The 24,635-nt window shown below is 39.1% G+C and overlaps 1 protein-coding gene across 1 annotated transcript in view; it reads right to left on the reverse strand.

Moving 5' to 3' along the window:
• Positions 1-21,481: 21,481 nt before the first annotated feature.
• pgbd5 (piggyBac transposable element derived 5) overlaps positions 21,482-24,635 on the reverse strand; it is a 213,296-nt gene continuing 210,142 nt past the window's right edge. Inside the window, exon 8 of the mRNA XM_028797295.2 lies at positions 21,482-24,243. The gene's annotated coding sequence lies outside the window, so the exon portion shown is untranslated. The remainder of the gene's footprint in view (positions 24,244-24,635) is intronic.

Below are 24,635 nucleotides of genomic sequence, written 5' to 3' on the forward strand. Positions count from 1 at the left end.
GGTCCTTTTCTCCCTCCTTAGTGTCCAACTTCTCATACAACTCATCATACGCCTTTTCTTTATCCTTCGCCACCTCTCTCTTCACCTTGTGCCTTATCTCCTTGTACTCCTGTCTACTTTCTGCATCTCTCTGACTATCCCACTTCTTCTTTGCTATCCTCTTCCTCTGTATACTCTCCTGTTCTTCCCCATTCCACCACCAGGTCTCCTTTTCCTCCTTCCTCTGTCCAGATGTCACGCTAAGCACCCTTCTTGCTGTCACCCTTACTACATCTGCTCTAGTTTCCGAACTGTCTGGTAATTCTTCACTGCCACCCAGTGCCTGTCTCAACTTCTCCCTAAACTCAGCCTCGCAGTCTTCCTTTTTCAACTTCCACCATGTTGTGGGGTACAAAATCTGTACATTTTGGTTTATATTTCCATTATATTTTGTTCAAGACAAGACCACAGATGAACTACATTCAGGACAAATTAAATCAAAGCACAGCTGTTCCAATATAGAAAGGGAAGACATGCTGGTGGCTCAATTACTTTATAACCTGGGAAGAAAGACTGAGCCATGCCTCAGGATATTGATTACTTTATCTAATTATTTTACAGCATGGGAAAGGAAGATCTGCCGACACCTCAAAAAACATGAAAGGTTTTATTGTTTGGGAAAACGGACAGTGAATATCATAATCAGAATAACTATCAATCACATCTTGCAAAACCCCCTGGTACAATTTTAGAATAAATATGCCTCGTCTGAGGAGTGAGTAGGGAAGTAGGGATGTAAGGAAGGAGGGAGGAAGAAGAATGGACAAAGATGTCTCTGGTCATCAGAAAAGCATCATGAACATCGATTGCTAAATCAAACGCTGCCCTGGGACATTCATCCTTGTCATCTCTACTTTTTTTGTAAGCTCTTTCTAAAGACTATATATATTCAGACTTTCCTTTCCGTACCTATTTTCTATTATTCTTTGTTCCAGTGGTATTATTATTCTTGTAATAAAACCATGCTGCTTTTAACTTTTTATGATTTGTCTTAATGTCTATAGAGCGATTGAAATAATATGTTAGATTTCTTTGAGCACCTAGTGCAGCCGGAGATTTGCCTTTTATCTCTGTGCTGCGAGGTTTATTAAGGCTGAGAGTGAGAGCTCCACTTAATCGTAGGGAACAGTACGTAAAGAAGGTATTATTGGCTGATAAATGGCCTATAGTCAAGAGTGCAGAGTCTTTGTATGTTTAAATGTATTCTTGTAGACCAAAAGTAATATTTAGATCTGAGATATCATTAAAACATTGTATGTTGTTCTTGCCAATAATAAGTAAGTCTCTTGAAGTGCTGAGTGACAGGCTGTGTTATACCTAAAGCACTTGTGTGGTTTAAAGTGCTAAAGGTTAATCAGCGTGTGTGTGTCATTCATGGGGCACTGTTGTGGTTAGGGTCTGTGTGTATGCATATAGCTACGTATGTGCGTGTTCATCTTAAAGTGCAACAGTAGACCAACCCGATAACGAACTTGACTAGTACACTTACCCTTGAGGGAAAACAGGTAAAGGGGTAAGTAGAGGGAAATACGATAATACACACATTTGATCCTTGGCTCTGCCCTCACTCTCTTCCTCTTCTTAATCTCCAACGTCATCCTACAGACCACCATCCTATGATGCTTATCTACCATTTCCCCTGCCACTACTTTGCAGTCTTCAATCTCCTTCAGATTGACTCTTCTGCATTGGATGTTATCTACCTGTGTGCATCATCCTCCACTCTTGTACGTAACCCTATATTCCTCCCTCTTCTTAAAATACGTATTTACCACAGCCATGTCCATCCTTTTGGCAAAATCCACTATCCTCTGACCTTCTTCATTCCTCTCTTTGCCACCATACCTACCCATCACCTCCTCTTCTCCTCTGTTCCCTTCACCAACATGTCCATTCAAATCCGCTCCAATCACCACTTTCTGTCCCTTGGGTACACTGTTCATCACTTCACCCAACTTACTCCAAAAATCTTCTTTCTCATTCATTGCACACCCAACTTGCAGGGCATATGCACTAACAACATTCATCATCACACCTCCAATTTCCAGCTTCATAATCATTACTCTGTCTGACACTCTTGACATATTGTTCTTTCAGAATAACCCCTACCCCATTTCTCCTCCTATCCATACCATGATAGAACAATTTGAATCCACCTGGCCTTCCTCCCCTTCCATTTAGTCTCTTGCACGCACAATATATCAACCTTCCTTCTCTCCATAATATCTGCTAACTCTCTCCCATTACCACTCATACTGCCAACTTTCACAGTTCCTACCCTCAGTTCCTCTCTCTTTACCTTACTCCTCCTGCCTCCAGACACGTCTCCCCTCTCTTCTTCTCCTTCTTCATCTTCGGCCAACAGTAGCCCAATTTCTGCCAGCACCCTGTTGGCTAAGAATATGTTGTTAACCCGGGGCTTGACCGATCCAGTATGGAAATTTGCCTTGTCTGCATATTGATTTGGCAAAATTTTACACTGGATGCCCTTCCTAATTTAACCCCTCCCCATTTATCTGGGGTTGGGACCGGCATGAAGAGAAACACTGGTTTGTGTATCCCCTGTGGCTGGGTTTGTGGTGAGTTCAACATCTATATTGATATTCTTACATGTAAATTGAGAAATTAATTCCTGTCCTTGCTGGACTGATTTGACTTGGTGCAACATGTTGATTCTCCTACCCATTGTGGTGGTCATATATTAGGCCTTCTCTGCATATCTGCCTTTTCTGTTTGCAACACTTATAGCAATGATTTGGGACTCTCTGACCATAAAACAGTACTTCTCACTGTCTTGTTACCTCTCTCTCCTCTTACCTTTAAACATAAATTTCTTTCAGAAACATTAAAAATATCCGTCCCTCTATCCTTTCTGGATCCATTTCTGATATTTTTCTATCTTCCCCTATTCAGTCCACACTAGATAGTCTTGTTGACTATTATAACTCAGCCCTTCATTCTGCATTAGATAAAACAACTTCTTAAAAGCACAAAGAGGTTTTCTTTAAGCATTAAGCTCCATGATGCAACTCAGAATTACTGTCTATGAAAGCAGCTGGCAGACACCTTGAGATAATATCATGTAAGACTGGCCTCTCTGTGCAAGTCCAAGCTTACTCTGACCATCAAAGGGCATACAGAGATGCACTAACTGCAGCCAAGAACATGCTTTATGACAGAACAATAGAAAGTAGTCATGATCACCAGTGGATTTTGTTCTCTGTTGTTAATAAACTACTTTAACCTGCATCTGGCCCAACTGCCTCCTCTACTGAAGTTTGTGAAAATTTCCTCCATTTTTTCCACAATAAAATCAAAAATCTAAATAATTCAACAAACATAAATCCATCATCCATTTATATCTTTCCCTGTCTTCCCATTCCATCCAGTTCCTTTCCTAAATTTTCACCAGTCACATCTGCATTTTTTAATAACCTGCTTTGTAAGATGAAGCCAACTACTTGACCGCCCAAAATTAATTAGAAGATCAGCTGACTCATTTCATTCTTTTAAAAAACAACTTTAAACTTATCTGTTCAGGAAGGCTTTTAACTTAACCTAACCTTCTACCCCTTCTTTCAATTTCCAGATGCTCAGGATAATTTTTGTGTGTGTGTTATATCACAAATAATGTTATTTGTTCAGGCTTTTTTTCAAATATTGAATTTAGCATTTTACCCTGGTTACTGTCTTTAATTCTGTTTGATGCTTTGTATATCCTGTATGTATCTGTTTTGGTGTTTTATCCAGAAAGTGTTGTTCTTTCTGAGACTTTGTGAAGCACCTTGAGCACGGGAAAGGCACTATATAAATAAAATGTATTATTATTAGGAAAATAATAATGATTACTTCACAGATATTATAGTGACATCACCTTGATGTAATGACCTTTCAGGCACCAGATTTCAATTTAAATAAGCATCTGTGAAAGTGAGGAGAAATTAGTTATTCAGAGCACAAACCATTAATTTGCAAAGGTAGATGAAAACAGGCAAAATAACAACAACAATAAAACCCCATGTTACTCAATGCTTCACAAATATAAATAAAGGTGTACAAATGACCATATGGGGCTTTTGGTCTGCTTTACTACCCACCACAAATCACCACAAATATCTCTTCTCACATCCTTGTTTGATGCCACCATCCTTTCTACCTCCTTGCTAAATGAGCCATTGTAGCTACTCTGTTCTCCATTGCAAGCTTATCTGGAGACTGGAAGTACTATTTCCTGATCAGGAATACTCTGAAGTGCTCCTGGTGGCTATCCGTGATCAATGTCCCTGAGGGGCTTCTGGTATCTCTACACTTAGGAACCCATATGAATTATATAACAGCCATCAAGCAGCTAGAGTTCTGATAACCTGAAGGTGAAAGATGTGCGTAAACCAGTGCACCCCTTACACTGCTAGTCATCATCCTCAGAATGGTTGTATTGGAGGATCCTTCTGAAATGTTCAGTTTTGACAACTCTTTCGGACATATTACCACTGATGTTTCATCCAGGAGAGTGCATTTTCAGCTACTATTGCAGTTTGGACCATGATAAACTTTTCAGTAGTTAATGCAATTGCCACGATTCATATTTCTTTTTTGTTCTTAGTTAACTGCATCATATGGACTTTGAGCCCCTTACCCTCATATGTCGTGTGTGTATATATATATATATATATATATATATATATATATATATATATATATATATATATATAATCTTTAAATAAAAAAGTGAAAGTGCACTGAGAAGAGAAGGAAGTTTGTATGACTGAAACCCATTCTAAATTCTGTCAATGGCTTGAAAAGCTTAAAACATACTTGATACTGCCTGCTGTCAAACAAGCTAGTTTTTCATTAATTTGGAAAGGATGGGCATGACTTCTTCAATTTGAAGAAGAAGGTCTTCTTCAAAGTCAAGCATGTATGCTGCTATAATTCTGTCAGACAGTTTGCTTATCCAAGCCCCAGTAGAGGGCAGCCATACTTCACACTCTGCATGCTCTGCACGCCATCTGTGTTATGTTAAGACTACCTTGTTTAGTGCTGCTGGGAATAAATGAGGCAGCCATTCAGTTCATCGTATTTGTCTGGCTAACCAATTTAATTTGTCCAAATTTTCTATACAGAAAGTTAACAATACCTGGTAGTGTCTGTGCTTTAATTAAACGATTCATTAAATTATTTCACAAAATTCAGAATTCACAAACTTGGCACTCCTGTACATCCTGCAGTTCTGTAGGAGCCTCTAACGTCTGCCCACACCACACTGTCCTTCACCACACCACCTGTATTGGAGTGCCAAATCTAACAATGAGACTCGGGGTGCAGGAACCAGACTTTTGCAAAGTCAAGGAACATGGAGCCACTTTCACCTTGGTTGCTAGACCCATGGGGACTGACACAATCCTCATAGCCAGCCCTGTCAGTGCTAGTTGTCTCATTAAAGTCACCAATGACTACAGGAGCATCACCTTGCGGACACCCATCAACAACCGAGTGAAGTTGCGAATAAAATGTCTCCCTCACCGAGGCATCATTCACTGCAATCAGAGCATACACTGAGACAACAGACAAGGCACCCAGAGAGTGCCTTAATTGGAGTCTTATAATATGCTTGTTGAAAAGAGTGACATTGGACACCATCAGAAGGAGCCAATCTACCACAATAACAGCTACTCCCTGAGTATGACAGCCATCAGAACGACCAGAAAAATAAAAGGTATACCCACCTACAGAGACCTACTTTTCCCCATCCCCTTCATAATGTGAGCAGCCTTCCTATAGGCGGCTGCAGCAGAACTGCTCCCTTGGAGAGCAGAAAGGAGTCCTGTCTGCCGTTTCAGAGCGGTGTGAAGTTTTTACAGTGACTGGAATACCAATCCTGCCACCACTCCCCAAGGGCTGGATCCAGTTTAATGTAATACCCAGGAGAAATTCACAACCCAGTTAGTGAATTCTGACCACAGACTTGTTTTTGCTACTCTGAAGATCCAGCTTAGTTCCTGTAGGCTTCCACATACTAGGAAAATGTGGCTTGGCTGGCCAGACTCCAAGATCAGGCTGTTTCTAATGAGTTTGCACACAGTTTGCGTGAGGAATGTGCAGACTTAGGTGCGACTGCCAATCTTAATGTGATGTGGGAGACCTTCCGTAACAAGACAATGAAGGTTGCTAAAGTTTGTGTTGCTGTTGCCATTGTTCCCAGAAGGAGGTGTTTCATCTTGCAGGGTATCCTGGATATCATTGAGAGGAGTCGCAGCACACAGCTGGATGACGACTCCAGTCTGTACCAGGAACTAAGAAAGATGGCTGCGAGGGCTGTGAGGACAGATAAGGAGTTGTTTGTTAGAGTGATTTGTGAGCAAGTGACACACCATCTGTGGTCTAGTGACCCACGTTCTGTTTACAGAGGAATCGAAGCATTACATACGTCCAGATCTGTTCCTTGGGAGTTGCAGTCAGGGCGGGTGATGGAACGTGATTATCGGCAGAGTTTCTTTGCAGCCTTTGTTGATTTTCATAAAGCATTCAGTTGACTGAGCTGACCTGTGGGACATGCTTAGACTTCGCAGGATCCTCCCGAAGTTCCTGGATATCATGAGTTGGTTGTACATTGGTACTGTGAGTGCTGTGCAGAGTGGAGGCAAAACCTCTGTGTTTTCCCCAGTTGATTCTGTGGTTCGTCAGGGGTGTGTTCTTGATCCTATTCTGTTCAATACTTGCATGGACCTAGTGTTGGGCAAGGTCGTGGGGCCTAGCAGCTGTGGGGCATCTGTTGGTGAGGAAAGAGTCATTAAATCTTGATTTTGTTGTCAATGGAGGCTCTGATTGGAGCTCTTGAAAAACTGTGCGAGTGGTCTGAGTGTCTGGGCTTGCGAGTGTCTTGGATAAAAAACAAGATCCAGGCCTTTAATGACCTCTTGGTCAAAGTCATCAGCAGTGTGTCTGTCTGAGAAGAGAATATTAACCTTGTCGAGAGGTTTACTTACCTTGGCAGTGACATTCATGTCTCCAGGGACTCTTCCTATGAAGTCAATAGACAGATTGGGAGAGCATGGGGGGTCATGAGGTCACTGGAAAAGGGTGTGTGGTGCTGCCGATATCTCTGAAAAGGACAAAAGTCCAGGGGCCTCATGTATAAACGGTGCGTACGCACAGAAATGTTGTGTACGAACGTTTCCACGCTCAAATCGCGATGTATAAAGCCTAAACTTGGCGTAAAGCCACGCACATTTCCACGGTAACTCATACCTTGGCGTACGCAATTTCTCCGCTCAGTTTTGCAGACTGGTGGCACCCAGCGTCAAAGCAGTGCTACTGTTCCTGCGTGGACACCCTTTCTTTCTTAGCTCCACATTCCGTGTTCATATCTCACACAAGAGGCTTGCTGCGCCATGCGCGACCTTCAATGAAATTATCACAGCAGTACTGTCTCTTTCAAACATACTAACCTCCAATTCCTGTCCTTACTTTTCTTTCACCAAAAACCCAATCGCCACACAATCAGCTATATCAGGGGTAGGCAACGTCGGTCCTGGAGTGCCACAGTATGTGCAGGTTTTTGTTCCAACCCAGTTCCTTAACGAGAACTCAATTATTGCTGATGAAGCACATATTGCTTAAGTGACATTTTAATGCTTCATTTTAGTGGTCTCGCTTGTTAAGGTTCTCCAACCTTAATTGCTTATTTCAATCTTAAACTGCTGCATTCAGTGTTTTAATTGCTCCTTATTAGGAATAAGATGTAAAACAGGGGTAGGCAATGTCGGTCCTGGTGAGCCGCAGTGGCGACAGGTTTTCATTCAACCCAATTGCTTAATTAGAAACCAATCATTGCCAATCTCAGACCTTATTTAATTTTATGGCTTGTTAGTCTGTGCAATGTAAGGCTTTTATATCGTAGATTTTTTTCCTTTCCAAAGATATCATCCAAATGATTTGAAGCCTAAAACAGATCATTTTCAGTCTGTCACATTTTTCTATTAAGTGTTTTATTAAATCAAACCGTGCATGATGAACACACACAGATGTAATTGGAAAAAAGCTAGCTGGAGAATTGCTGGCTGCTTTGTCTTTTACATCTTATTGCTAATAAGGAGCAATTAAAACACTGAATGCAGCAGTTTAAGATTGAAATAAGCAATTAAGGTTGGAGAACCTTAACAAGCGAGACCACTAAAATGAAGCATTAAAATGTCACTTAAGCAATATGTGCTTCATCAGCAATAATTGAGTTCTCGTTAAGGAACTGGGTTGGAACAAAAACCTGCACATACTGTGGCACTCCAGGACCGACGTTGCCTACCCCTGAGCTATATAGACGTGAAGCCATCTGTAAGCTTAAAACACCGATTCTTCTAAACTTTTAAGGAACATTGAAATATCTTCGTAGTGCATGTTTAATTATTCTATCCGTCTAGCATTCCAGTGTCGCGTCAGCACCAGCAAGAATACAACGCAATGCAGGAACAATCCCTGAACTAGCTAGCGCTGCGGCACCGTGTCCTCACATGTTTAATTATTAACAATACAGGTTATTGAAATGAAGTTAAAGATTTATCTGTATAATATAATCAACATATTTTGCTGCATTTCATCTTAAAAATGAATACCGTCATCATATGTAGCCTAGATACGCGCTTTATAAAGTGGCGCAGGTTGTGCAATATTATAACTGTAGTGCAAGTTTACAGTGAGGTAATTGTACTTATAAGTAAACAGTTCTACAAGGAGCACTTGATGGACTGATTGAGTGCGTTTATAGTTCTTGGGATGAAACTTTTTCTAAACCGCGAAGTCCGTACTGGGAAGTCTCTAAAGCGTTTTACCATGGCTCAGGTAGCGTCTGCTTCATGCTGTACACCGATATTTCTCTTTCCGATCAGCTGCTGCTGTGATTCCTCACTCAGATACAGTGATATAAATACTCTGAGTGGTGCAGTGAGAGTAATATGGAAAAAGATGATCTGCTGTGGCAACCCTTAACGGGAGCAGCTGAAAGAAGAAGAAGATGCAGTGAGAGTTACAATGCTAAAGCAGTTATGGTATTTGGAATACTATGGCTATTCCCTGGACCATTATATTGCTGCAGGTTAATTACAATCAGATGCATTACACTAATAAACAATATGCAGTTAGTTTCAGTGTATTTATAAAGCCGCGTCAGGAATGTGGAGCTAAGAAAGAAAGGGTGTCCACGCAGGTACAGTAGCACTGCTTTGACGCTGGGAGCCGCCAGTCTGCAAAACCAAGCGTGGAAATGTGCGTGGCTTTACGCCAAGTTTAGGTTTTATACATAGCGATTTGAGCATGGAAACGTTCGTACGCAACATTTCTGTGTGCACGCACCGTTTATACATGAGGCCCCTGGTGCTTCCTGTTTTGCTACATGGTTTCAAGACCTGGATGCTATCCAGTATCCTGAGACAAAGACTGGACTCCTTCGGTACTGTGTCTATTCGGAGAGTCCATGAGCACCACTGGTTCGATTTTATGTGGAACAAGCGGTTGCTCACGGAGTCTGGAATGAGGCACGTTACCTGCATTGTGAGGGAGTGTCAGTTATGGTACTACGGCCATGTGATGCAACTCCCTGAGGGTGATCTGGTGATCTGGCTTGCAGGATTCTCATTGTTGAGGACCCAAGTGGCTGGACCAGGCCAAGGGGACCCCACTTAACACCTGGCTAAGGAAGATAGATGGCTATTTCCAGAGGGTTGGACTGGACTGCGTGTCTGCCTGGGTGTTTGCCAACCAGGATCCTGAGCTGTTTCATTGTGTGGTAACTGCAGTAACACATTGTACCAATGCGTGCTCCCCAACCTGAACGTGAACCTGAATAAATTATTTCAAATCCTAAGACCCTCTGAGGTAATGTTTTCCCTAAGTTTCCACAATTGTTTGCAGGTATGCAGGACATGCCATTTACTCAGAGTCAGTCAGCCGCTCTTCTTTACTTTTACTTTCTTTTCTTCTAGGGCTGTTGTGTCTCTTTTGTACAGTAATATTAGAATTTACACATTGATCCAAATGTGGCATCACCATCTCAAGCAAAATACCTCTTGATTCGTGGCTCAGACGTTTTTTAGTTACAAAATAGCATTTATTAGTGGACTTGTGCAAAGCCTGTTTACATCGTCATATTAGTACTTGTCTTTTTTAAGGAGTCTTTTACCAATGATACAAGCACCTTAATTTCTTGTAAATTTTGTTTTTTTCAATGCCATTTTTAAGGTCAACTCTGTCAATGTGGTTCTACCCATCACCATCAAAATAATGCATGATTGGAGCAAGTTGCAGTCTATTAAAATTGCAACATTCAATTTACAGCAGGGGTGTCAAACTCTGCACCTGGAGGGCCACAGTGGCGGCAGGTTTTCATTCTAACCATCTTCTTAATTAGTGACCAGTTTTTGCTTCCAATTAACTTCTTTTGCCTTAGTTTTAATTAACTTGACTCAAGCCCCTTAGTTGTTTCTTTTTTCCTTAATTAGCAGCCAAACAATAATGAGGCACAAAACCACGCTGCCACATGACCTGCTCTCCTGTGCTCATCTCACAATATCTGAAAATAAAGAAAGGTGAAGCTCTCAGTAAGGTTGATCTCTCAGTTCAATTTTTTGACGACGTTCTTAGAGAAAAACAGAAAATCAACAACTTTGGAAATGTCTGCTGTGGCAGAATGAGAGCAGCAACAAGCTGTGGAATTAAATGACAGGTTTAATTAACAGCAAGAATTGGCTTCTCATTAAGAAACTTGTTGGAGTGAAATTGGTTGGAGATTGAAGCCCCAATCATCTGTCAGTTTGTTTCACATCTCATTTCTGTTTGGCTCTCATTTAATGAAGACAAGAATCAATTCAGAGGACTCCTTAAAAACAGGGCTATTAAAATGAAGGAAAAAGAAGTTAATTAGCATTGAAACCTGGTCACTGATAGGAAAAGGGTTAGAATGAAAACCTGCAGCCACTGTGGCTCTCCAGAACTGGAGTCTGTTACCCCTGCTTTACAGATTCTTCTAATTTGCTTTCTGCTTTTGTATAACTTTATACTTTAACTTACAGAGTGAACAGCCAGGGCATCTCTTTCAGCTTTTAGCTAACATAGTGTTAATTTCTTTTGAATGGCTTCTGTACATTGTGGGTTGAAAAAGTAAGTACATTTTCAGTATTTTATTTGAAGATATTTACATTTACATTTGCATTTACATTTATTTGCTTGGCAGATTCTTTTATCTAAACCAACTTACAACAGAGGTAAGCCATCTGTAATATTAGGATAGGCCCTGTTTGTTCAGCAAGTATAATAGGACAGGTAACAAAAGTTTATTGCCACAAGTGAAAAGATGTAATAACTAATAAATTTACAATCATAGATTATAATCGATAAAACAATTAAAGTTAAAACATCAAATTAACTAACAATATAAAAGATCACTGAGCATAGTTTTTTTTATTTCTTTCAATCAATTAGACAGATATTCACAGAAGAGATGGGTCTTCAATTGCTTCTTAAAGCAACTGTGAGAACAGTTTGTTCCTCCAACTGGGAACTATGCAGGAAGAGTGGAGTGAGACTTGATACCACATAGAGGTGGCATCACCAGACGCTGTTCACTGGGCAAGAAGGAACAAAACAACTCCCCATTGTCTCCATATACATGAGTGCTGACTCACTGACTACTCTGTAGACAAGCATTAGGGATTCGAACTTAATGTGTGCTGCTACAAGGAGCCAATGTAGCGGTCTGAAGAGAGGAGTGACGTGTCCATCCTGGTTGATTAAATACAAGATGGGCTGCTGCATTGTGAACCATCTGCAGCGGCTTGATAGTACATGTGAGTAGTCCACATGTATGCAGGGGTAGTGACCCTGGGCTATGTGCTTTAGAAAGAAATAGAGTGGTACAGGCTTAGAGTTTGACTTCTTCATTTTACAGATTCAGTGTTTCAGATTCATTGTTATCAAAATTATTCTAAAGGCCCTATTATACTCAACTCAATTATGATTAAAGCCAAGTGGTATGTCAAGCTTCAGAGCTGTCTCTCTATTGTCAGTTGTGCTGTATATAAGTGCCATTAAATTATTTGATATTCATTTGGTGTTCTTATTAATGTAGAGAACTATTTAGTTCATTGAAACAGGTTGTCAGCCAACATAAGAAAATTAATTTGTCTAATTGGAATGAATAATGAACACAGATAACTTATGTAAGTGATGGGTACGCATCTAACACCAGATTATTTGGTACTGTTTCGTAAAATGAATTAGCAAATATTCTTGCATGTTGACTTACTGTATAACAACATATATAGAGTAAGAGGCTTTCACTCTCTTAAAGGAAAATTCCTCCCAAAAATATATTTTTATGTGTTACTTACTCCATGTACTTTGTAGTGGTGGTCTATTAAAAATTTTAATCTCATGTGTTTGTGGAGAATTGTAGTAAAACAGACTCTAAATTGAATGGGATCCAGCAGTGACCAACAATGAACAGCAACAAATGATGTGTAAAATGTCCATGGGAAATGAAAAACAAAATTCTCATATAACTTGTATTATATAATCCATATGTCCATTATTCAATTGCACTTGCTCTTGGAAAACTCGGCATCTAAAACAAACAGTGCTTTTCAATTGAGCTTCTGCTTCTTCCCCTCATACATTAGTCAAGAATTTATTCAGCAATGTATTAGGCTAAATGAACGTGTCTTAATATATTGTTACAACCACTAAATGACAGTATTAAAAGATATCTCAACATCAACATCAAATACTTGACACTGAAACCAGAAATTCAAGTGAATATTCATACAATTGCTATTGTATGGGCACTCTGCTGGTCCGTATCAAGACACCATGTTTTTCTTTGATAGCCTCTGTGCTGACCTAGAAGTGCTTCTCAGTTATGTCAGCTTGGCACACAAAGTACTCCCATGGCAGTCATTAAAAAGGACTTCTAGCCTTTGCCTGGTCGAGTCCAGTTTGGTACTGTAGATGAGTGATGACAAGGACTTAGCTAGTAAGAATAACAACCAATGTCCAATAAATGAGGAAAATGGGAAAGAGGGTCAAAAAGGAGTCTTACCATGAACTTATTTATAGTGGGCACTGAGCTGGTCGCCTCAGGATTGTTCTATACTGTTAGTTGGTAAGGCTCAATGTTTGTCATTTTATTCAATTCGTGGTTATTTTATCTCCTTCTATTATAAGCCTACTTTGGCATTTGTTTTCGGAATAAATATCCCAACTCTATGGCCTCATTTGACTTCAGTTGAGGTTTGGGCCATTTGAAAAACATTCCCACATAGAAAAATTTTACAGGATTTCAGGTAGTATTGTAAATAGGGTACAAAAGTTTGGAGACAAGATTGAACAATATGTTTGAAATTTACAAGGAAATCCATAATTTGACATAAAAAATGTGAAAATTTAATAATTTCACTTTTTGAACAAGCAAAATGTATAATAAGAATAATCTATGCTACTAGAAATTCTTAATCAGTAGTATGTAAAATAGACATTATCACAAATTGCAATGTTTTATTTTTCATTTTTGTGCATGTGGTCTTTAATATGTGGTAAGAGGATTCCATGCGGGCGGCACGGTGGCGCAGTGGGTAGCGCTGCTGCCTCGCAGTTGGGAGATCTGGGGACCTGGGTTCACTTCCCGGGTCCTCCCTGCGTGGAGTTTGCATGTTCTCCCCGTGTCTGCGTGGGTTTCCTCCGGGCGCTCCGGTTTCCTCCCACAGTCCAAAGACATGCAGGTTAGGTGGGTTGGCGATTCTAAATTGGCCTTAGTGTGTGCTTGGTGTGTGGGTGTGTTTGTGTGTGTCCTGCGGTAGGGTGGCACCCTGCCCGGGATTGGTTCCTGCCTTGTGCCCTGTGTTGGCTGGGATTGGCTCCAGCAGACCCCCGTGACCCTGTGTTCGGATTCAGCGGGTTGGAAAATGGATGGATGGATTCCATGCTGATGTGAATTTTTGTCATGACATCAACAGTGACAGAAGCAGGTATTAAAACTGGAATCATTTTGACGGCATAACCAGTATCTGACTGGTATCAAACAAAAATTGTAAAAACACAATAAACATGTGCAAAGCTAAGCTGAAGGTAAAGAAAACAATAAGGGGAACACATAAAGCTTTTTTATGAAAGAATACAAGAAAGAAGGAACCATATGATGACAATCCAAGTTAAAGAACACCCTCAATTATGATGTTCAAAAACTGAATAGAATAAATGTCAGATGAAATAACTGATTGATTCAGCAAGGAAGCAGGAAAAGAGAAGTATGGAAATAATGGGTTTTAGAAACCTGATATTGGGTATGAAGCCTATGATTATCAATCTTATTATTATGTATAATATTATTAACACCCTTTTGCATAGTGTGATTGAGAGGTTCCTCTGCTGAATGAGAAAAACATTTACATTGATTTAAACAAGCCATGTTAATTAATATACAGTAGGCTTGATTCTTGATAACAACAAGAAAGTAGCTTGACAACACATAGAACGGCAATACTCCTGGATCAGCATCAGTAACACATTAAAGGTAGTTAAAAACATTCCCTTCATTGCTATACCTGCATGTACAGTATGTAGGCATGGGGCATTTGATACCGAGGCTCTGAAGCTTGTATCGGTTTAAAGAAGCACACTTTTTCTAAACAGTGTATCGAAGCTTCATTACCACATAACTGATGACATCCGAAGCATCAAACATCACTGAAGCACCGGGACCAGTCTGACTGCTTTGAAGCTTTGCACTGCCCCAAGTGCTATGGAAGGGGTCATGAAACTACGAGACACAACATTGAAGTAAATATAGAGTCAAGAATTGTGGAACTTGTCATTAAAGCAAATACCACGCCATGCTATTCTTCCGTATTGGAACTTACGAATGTGTCATTAATACTCAAGCGTACAGTGGGCACTGTGCTCAGTTCAACAAGTTTGTCAAGAAATGCTGCTTGGGCTCCTTGATACCCACAGCAATATGCCTGCATAATGCCTTACTGTCACTATGACAGTAGTCAGAAGTTTTCTTTTCTCTCTATCTCACTATTATAAAAAAAATCATGGAGAGAAACAGTAGGTCATCGAGACGTGATCTTCATGTTAAGATCACGGAAGACAGTTAAAAGGCCTGCGAGGACCTTAAACATGAGACATTGTGCCAAGAGATTGACGCAGGACCGTCTCGCGATGATGTAGAACATGAGATTCTTGCAAGACACGCCCTACTTACAATCAATATCAAATAAGACAACGGGGCAGCAAAACATTCAGTCGTGTAAAGGATTTGAGCACACACAGATCCAGGGTCTCAGCGCATATAAAGCATATAAGGACAATACGTTATAAATGAAACGTCGACGACTAAGCAAAGAAGAAAGCAGCGCAGAGTAAAGAGACTTAAAAACGTTGGAAAGAAAAAAGAGCAAAAAAGAAAAAATAATCTAGGTGCAAATTCAGAAAATAAGGAAAGTAATTATCAGCCCATAACAAGTGGAATTGAAACAAAGCACATCCAATCGGGTTCAGAATTAAAAGACAGAATAAAAGACAAAGTAGAACTTCATAAACACGTTCACAAACGTTGGTGCTATACACATGGAGAGCAGATTATGAAAACAGTGGAATTCGAAAGGCTCAAAAAAAAAAGTATGCGCAATACAAATGTGGAGAAAGTTAAAGAATATGAAAGTAGGAAAATTAGAAAGTGTAAAAAAAGAAAGTAAAGATTGCAGTAGCGCAAACAAATGGAAATTATTACTCGAAAAAAGGAAAATGATCACCACGGACCAGGTGTCATTGAGAAAAAAGCAGGACAAAGCGAGGTCAGAAATAAAAGACAGAGTAGAAAACAAAGTAAAACGTCAAAAAGAGGTTGCAAAACAAAGGGGCCAAACTCATGCAGAGCAGGTTAGAGATAACGAAAACTGGAATTTATAAGACTCAAAAAAAACGTAGGCGCGAAACACATGCAGAGCAAGATACAGAATATGAAAGCAGAAAAAAACGACTGTGTCAAAACATAGAAAGTAAAATTCGCATTAGCACAAACAAAGAGAAATTATTACTCGGAGAAATAACGAAAAGTCGAATAGAGATCAAATATATGGACACAGGTGATATGTCTGAAGTATGTAAATATTGTAAGGCTTTGAAATTTAAGTCAGAGAATTTCAAAAACGTGTTTTACCTCACATGTATTTATTGGTTACTTTGCAAAAAAATGTATTAACTGCTGATGATGTAGATCGTTTTGTCTGTGCTGAAATTCCAAACAGAGAAACCTGTCCTGAATTATGGTGCAAAGTCATTAAACTCATGTCTCATGGACCTCATTTAAAAGATTCAGCATATTGGGACTCTAAAGATTCCAAATATTGTTTTTACATAAGTTCTGAAATAAAAGTGAAACTAATGAAATAGCAACAATTCAAAGAAAAAAAAAATCTTAAAAGTGTGTATCTGGAAAACCAAACACAGGGGTTGGCGAGCGAAGCGAGTTGCCCCCTAGTTATAAAAAACAATTTTGGAAGGAGATGAGATGTGATTTTCTTACATGTCCCAAGAGACGAGTCTTTGTGCTAAGAGATTTAACCACGTCTGGGTCGGAAATAATTCAAAAACGTTGGCATGGTACACATACAGCGCAGGTTAGAGATAATGGAAGTATGAAAATTTGAAAGTCTCAAAAAGAGGAGAGTAAAGATCGCATTAGTGCAAACAAATGGAAATTATTACTTGGTGAAATAACGGAACAGCAAAAAGAGAATGAATATTTTGTTCAGATTTAAACTTTAAGTCGGAGACTTGTAGATCGTTTAATTTGTGTTGCAATCAGGGGAAAAAAAGTAGCGTTTCTTCCCAGTTGTTGTTTGGTGAAAGTGAAATGTCGCGAGAGAAAATTTTAAGCCCTGTGAGACAAGAGCTTATGCAAAGAGATTTGAAAAAGTCCTGCCCACATAACCACGCACACGGTTCAATCTTTTCTCATTTGTGTGAATGCTATTGTCAGACACATTTCTTGTAGAGAGAAAGAAACAATATTCACTCATGGGCTGTTATGCGTTGCGTTGTCATGATGTAATTCCAAAAACAGAATAAATATGCAATATTGATGAAAAGGTAAAAGCGAAAAGAGATTGGACATAGGTGATATGACAGAAGTATGTAGATATAGTTTGGCTTTAAACTTTAAGTCGAAGACTTGTAGATCATCTAATTTGTGTTGCCATCAGGGAAAAGTAGTGTTTCTCCCCAATGAAGAGGCGTATCGGCAAGAATGAAAAGTTTTGTTGTTCGGTGAAAGTGAAATCCACATACGCGAGTGACAGAGACACGAATTTTGCTGGTGCAAAGCGCAGGTGTAGGGGGGCTTGGCAAGCAAAAATTTCTTCCTTTTTATTCATTCTGGTGTGTGTCCAGACAATAGTATTTATTAATCCATCTATGTATGTGTTTTATTTTTTTAAAGAGCTTCTGCGAATTGCCAGATTTCCCCCTGGGAAAAACAAAGATCTATCTATCTATCTATCTATCTATCTATCTATCTATCTATCTATCTATCTATCTATCTATCTATCTATCTATCTATCTATCTATCTATCTCTAAAACCCTGCTATGAATCATCTGTTTGCTCAATAGTGCAATTATTCCCCAAATGCTAGTGGAAAAATATTAATCTGTCACAGCAAAAATCCCCTGACGTGAGCTGTACTGTAGCATCTTGTAGATGCTTGCTGACACTGAGTGCTGATGAATTTGCAACATTTACACTGCTATCATTACAAGAGTTACAAGTTGCATCAGCCTGGGAAAGAGCTGCCAGCAGTATTAGTTGGCATTCCATCCTTCAAATGAGCAGCTTTAGTGCCAGCTGCAGAAGAGCTGATAAAAGCAGCAGTCCTATCAAAGGCACAATTGAATTCCAACTAGTGCAGCAAGAGTGAGCTGTCCTTTTAAAGACAGTGAGCTACCTGACAGAATGACGTAAACAGCAACAAATCCATTGGCATTCAGATGAGCATGGTGTGCTCCTATAATCATAATAGCAACAAATTCAACTTCAAGACATGAATGACATGACAATTATTGTTGATAATTGTCACCCCCTACTAACGTATACATTTATTTCCATCTTTCAATTACAACATTGTAGCAGCACTACGTAAGAAGTACTACATCTGCCAGCAGCCCCAGTGGTATAACACTATTGGATAGCTTCAGGACGAGCAGGGGCTGCTGGGAAGAAGATTAAGAAGGTATGCCATTTAAAAAGGAACTTAAAAGATGCTGGGGGGATCACAATCATCTGTCTGTTTTGTTGATATGCCTCATAGACACAATTGGATTATGAATTGATCACCTTGGATGACAGTTTCTGTCTGGGTGTACAGTATGTGCCTGACTGCCCATGTACTGATTGGATCCGTCTTCATTTAAGGGAGTGCTCCAAGTCACTTCAAGCCCCACACCGTATCATGAACCTGGTAGGATAAAAACTTACATTGCTTTAAGAAAGCTGTTCAGATGGTGTTTCAATCACGCATCCATCATCAATTACCTCTGCTATATTGGACTGTTGTGGACATTGCTATTAGTGTTTATTGTTTGCTGTTAGTGTTTAATTTATTTTTGCTGTCAGGGAGCTGAGGAGAGCCCTTGCATCATGTGGATTTGGTTATATTGTGTGTTTTTTTTTCATTATTTAATTAATATATTTCATTGTTAATTATCTATTCATTGTGCCAGTAAGAATGTCTGTGTGTGTGAGTGTGTGCATGCCAAGGTCCCCACAATAAAATAAATCACTCTCTTCAGACATTGTGAATCTTTGCATCCCTGTGACATATACAATGTGATTATTATTAGATCAAAATGAACCCACACAGAGTGCACCTGTTTGAAATAACATTAAAGGAGATACATTTGTAATTTGTAAATTGCTTTGGATAAAATGGTGTCACACACGTGCAAGTAGGGGGACTTTGTATGGACCAAGCAAAGGTAATTCCACGCCAGGCCAGGGGGTGGCAGGGTGCATTAAACCTTCTCCTGTTATCTCTACAGACCAGTCGCGAGAAAACCTATCTGAGTCAGTGATGACGATGCCGGTTCCAGCACCCAGAAGGAGGTCACTTCTGGTTCCGGAGCCCAGAAGAACGTCACTTCCGACGCACAGGCTGATGACAGAAGGACATCACTTCCAGTCTGATCCCTTAAAGCCACCATCTTTTCCAACCCTCATCAGTTCTTTCTTGGACTCAGTATTGGCAACAGCTCTGTACTATTTAAAAAAAAAAACATTTGCAGCCAGGAATATTATACGGGTCTGTTCCTTTTTACAATGGATAAAATGACGCACAAACATAAACCTCTGTGATTGTGTTACTAAAGGAATATACAAGGACCTTCTTATGATGTTCATTGGCTGGCAGTTTCTGTATGTAATGCAGCTGTTGATACTTTTATTATTATGACCATCAAAGTGAAAAATGGTTTGGTATCTGCTTTCATATTGTAAATAACTATTTTACTGGCATTCTTGTAGTGATAAAGCATGTATTAGAAAAAAAACTTTGAAGATTACAAGAAAATGTCTCACTGTAACATTTTAGTTAATCTATAACAAAGACACGCTTGCCTGCTCTGCTTACCTCAACATTTTCCAGAACCAGTAAAATTAAGAACTTGAAGGTCGTCTGCACAGCCACATTTAACTACAGGTTGGGGTCTGAAAAGATGAAATATATGTGTTGCACTGGCCCAGGGAGACATGTAGAACCCTGATTGGCAGAAGGTTCAAGAACATAGGTTGTGCCCAGTCAAGAGCCCAAGGCCAGCGTGTGAGAAGGTAGTTTAGGGGCCCTAAAACTACTATACACCACTGGTCTAAGAAGTAGAGTTAAGGAAACTTTCTCATTTACCAATTCAAGTCCACACCAGATCAAAGATCAATCAGTTCAGAAGTGCATATGCAAGACAGAAAGAGCCATCAGACCTTCTAGGGAGAATGGGCACATAGACTTGTAGCAGGAAGAACTGCAGTCCATCCAGGTTGTACTGTAATGAGTTGTCACATCCATTTCTTTGCTTCAGCTTTTGACACATTAACAACTGTATATTGAATTAATAAACGTTTAAAGATGAACCCACTCTTCAGTTTTAATATATTTTAATAAACCATCTGGTATCTAGTGACAAGGGAGAAAGTGTTTTAACTACATACACAGCGAACTCTGATTTATCCTGATGGTAGCCACAATTGGAACACCAAACTGCAGCTGCATCTTCGTCGACAGGCTGGTAAATATGACTTTGTAGAGCAAGAATAAAATGGTGGAGGGCATATCTGAGGGGCTACATAACAAAGTTCTACGATAAAATAGTGACTATTTTGTAAAGATATGTAGAGAACTGTTACCACTTTTCTTAGTAGTTGGGTCTTCTTCATTAACTGTCACCAGCTTTAGTCTGATTCCATGGATTAGTTTGTCTCCAAGACAGACATCCATCCCTCAATGTCCTGTTTTATCCATTTTATGGTTACCATACTGCCACACAGCACGAATGATGGTGAAAACCCAGAATGTGGGACCAATCCATCACTGGGCACACCTACGCCCTCTTATACAGGATCAATGTAGAGTGGCTTGTTAACCTACCTGTATGTCTCTGGAATGCAGATGGAAAATCCATACAGATGAAAGAAAAATGTGCAATGCTCTAGAGCAGGGGTGGACAATGTCGGTCCTGGTGAGCCGCAGTGGCTGCAGGTTTTCATTCCAACCCAATTACTTAATCAGAAACCAATCATTGCCAGTCTCAGACCTCATTTAATTTTATGGCTTGCTAGTCTGCAATGTAAGGTTGTTATATCATAGATTTTTTCCTTTGCAAGGATGTCATCCAAATGATTTGAAGCCTAAAACATTTGATTTTCAGTCTGTCACATTTTTCTATTAAGTGTTTTATTAAACGAAACAGTGCATGATGAACACACACAGATGTAAATGGAAACAAGTTAGATGGAGAACTGCTGGCTGCTTTGTTTTTTACATCTTATTGCTAATAAGGAGCCATTAAAACACTGAATCCAACAGTTTAAGATTGACATAAGCAATTAAGGGTGGGGAACCTTAACAAGCGAGACCACTAAAATGAAGCATCAAAATGTCACTTGAGCAGTAAGTGCTTCTTCATCAGCAATAATTGACTTCTCATTAAGAAACTGGGTTGGAACAAAAACCTGCAGCCACTGCGGCTCTCCAGGACCAACATTGCCCACCCCTGCTCTAGAGGTGTAAGGCAGCAATGTTAACCAGTACACTAAAGTCCTGTCCAAAGATTGGGATGAAGAAAACCAAGAAACCTGTAGGAATGCAAACACAACCCTTTTTAAAAAAAACATACCATTCTGTAACATTTAATAGTTGTTTATTGGCTTGAAAAACATGACATAAAAAGTTCAACTTAATGTATTTGTGACTCATTTATAATAGATATATTTATATATTTCTACACAGGGACAATTGTGTACAAAATATGTAAACATTTATTAGAAGTGTGCAAATCTGTGTAAATTCACACCAACAAAAAGTACATAAAAAGCTAATATGTTCTATAAATAATTCATGTTATGACTCATCATGTTTGAGTTGTAAATCTCAGTACTACATTCTGTCTTTTAATCTCAAAAGACAGTTCTCATTTTTCCACGTGAGCAACTAAGACACAAACATACATTCACAAATTTCTACAACACATCACAGCATCTCCAGTTTTTGATTTTTGTCTGCGTATGTTAATCCTTAGCTCGACCAAACGTAGTTGTAAAAAATATGAGCTCCCTGCTAAAGTACAAATTATTAAAAATAAAGACAGTATTTGCAGATTCTTAATGAGTTGTTAAAGAATGCTTTTTTAAGAGGAGTGGAAGAAAGTGTTTTTTGACCATTCAGGTTTGCATCTGAAAAAGTTTTTAGATAAAGCTGAACACGGTCTTTTCACAATTTGAGGAATTTAAACTGTCAATTAGAAAATATTTAACTTCAAAACAACAGTACAATAAAAAAAGATATTTACAAAATGTAACATAAAATAATAAAGAAAGTATAGCAGTATATTTGAGATATGGTAGTATGATGGACACCAATGGACTGTGTTACAATGAGTTTTGTGGTAATGAGCAATCAAGAAGATTGGTGGCACAATTGGATAAAACCTTACAAACAGCAGGATTGATAGGCTGACAGAGCCCCCACCCCTCACACCTGTTTGATTATTCATGATTTGCTGTATATAAAGCATGTATCACCATGATTGAAGGTGCTTCACCTTTTGAAGAATGGTTCTTTGACAAGGAAGACATAAGAAATGGTTTCCTCTTGATGGCCCCGGACATTTCACTCTTGTCCCTGCCCTTCTGTTTTGTAGTGTTAACAACAGGCTTGCTTCACTGAAGCAAGTCTTTAAGTAGTAAGATGGCATGTTCTAGAAATGGGATCACATTCATTGTGAATTTTATGTTTAAGGCCATAAAATATTCTAACAGCTTGATCTTGTCCAGCATTGAGGGCGCAGCCAGACAGTATCTTAGTATAAAAGGACAGAAGGAGGGATCAGTCCAGCAGAAGTGCTACTGGCCATGAAATACTGCATGGAAGGATGTGGCTGTATGTTTCTTTCATAAGTTCTGCATTGTAGTTAATATATGAGGAAGAGGAAAAAATAGAAAAACTGTAATCTTCAAATAGCAAAGGAAATGTCTGTCATAAAAATCTTGGACCAAGTACGTATTTCCTATTTTATTAAAATGTCTTTTTCAAATGTGAAATATTTTCTAGTTTAAAAATGATACGTTTTACTGCTATGTGAATATCTGCGTATAAAATATTTGAAAGCATTTGCATTTGAAAATCTTCAGTGGTAGTATTTATTAGTTATTATATCTTTTCACTTGTGGCAATCAACTTTTGCTACCTGTCCTGCTACACTTACTGAACAAACAAGCCCTAGCCTGTTACTCTATTATGTTTACTTCTATTGTAAGCTGCTTTCGATTAAAGTTAAAAAAAGTGTAAAGGTAAATGGTAGTAAAACCTTTAGATTACCACCAACTAATACCAGTTCAATAACAAAGCTAGGTTTTGCTGTTCTACCTTACTAATTGATTTTTAATTTTTTTATATGGCACCCTTGCTTGCTCATTCTGCTTTGATCCATCCATTTACCTTCCAAGCCCACAAATTAAGAGCAGCATCGCAGGGAAGCTGAAGCATATCCCAGCAAGCATCAGTAACAAGAACAATCCCTAAACTGGGCAGCAGTTCACTGCAGGGTGAACACATTCCAACACAAACGTGCACCAGGGGCCAATTTAACATCTCTGATCCATCTAACCTGCATGTCAGAAGAAACTGGAGTTGGAGATGGACAAAACACACAAGCTCCATAACTGAGAACACCAAGGATTCAAATCCCAGCCTTCTTACTGCAAAACAGCAGATCTGCCACTGCACCACTGTGTGCCCATTTGAACTCTGGTATGGTAATTATTCCTTTTGCGCCCTGTGTTGGCTGGGATTGGCTCCAGCAGACCCCCGTGACCCTGTAGTTAGGATATAGCGGGTTGGATAATGGATGGATGGATGGATGAATTTTTTTCAAATAATAATAACAACACACAATATTTTTGCAGGATCAAACGAACATTCAGGTGTTTTGAAGACTCAAACCTAAACTAAAATAAAATGAAATTATAATCTAATATAAAATAAACATTTCTTGTTTTTTGTATATTTTTTCAGTAATATGGAGGACCTTAGAGCAGTACCACTACTTCTCTCCTTCTCTCCAAGACTGAGCCAGTCAAGGTGACCTGTACGTTTAGAGTGGGTACCTCCAACAGGAACTGTCAATTTAGAGAAGACCCATGGCACCATGGGTATGCTGGCGGGATTATATCATTTGTGTGGCCTGGCAGTGCCTGAGAATTCCCCAGAATTATTTGGAAACTTTTTCTAAGGATACTGTAGGTAGCCTGGTCTCCCCAATTAAGTTAATTGTCACTGTGGCCCTTAGAAGAACAAAAACGTACAAGGAATAACACCAGTAGAATTAAGGAGGTCTACTGACAGCTGCTTTATAGCATACAGTCATTGTGCAACACTCAAAACAACTCCCAGACACTTCATGTACAGCAGTGTTTACAAACCTCGGTCCTGTGGCCCCCCTGTGGCTGCAGGTTTTTGTTCCAACCAGCTTCTGTTTGTAATTGGACTCCTGGGCTAATTAAGTGATGTGTTATTTCCCAAGTTCTGTGTTTTGGGAACAATATAGAAATTAGAAAACTAAATTTGGTAATATATATATATATATATATATATATATATATATATATATATATATATATATATATATATATATATATTAAAATGTACCAAGCAGTTATATGGAAATAATGTATTTTTTTCTTTTTAACAATATTTTCATCTTGATTTTCATTTTACTTTTCTAGGTGTTCTAATTGTTTAATTAATCCATTATTTACTTATTAGTGGGTCTGATGCTAAAGTAGTTG

This window comes from Erpetoichthys calabaricus, chromosome 3 (genome assembly GCF_900747795.2).
Source record: "Erpetoichthys calabaricus chromosome 3, fErpCal1.3, whole genome shotgun sequence".
NCBI lineage: Eukaryota > Metazoa > Chordata > Cladistia > Polypteriformes > Polypteridae > Erpetoichthys > Erpetoichthys calabaricus.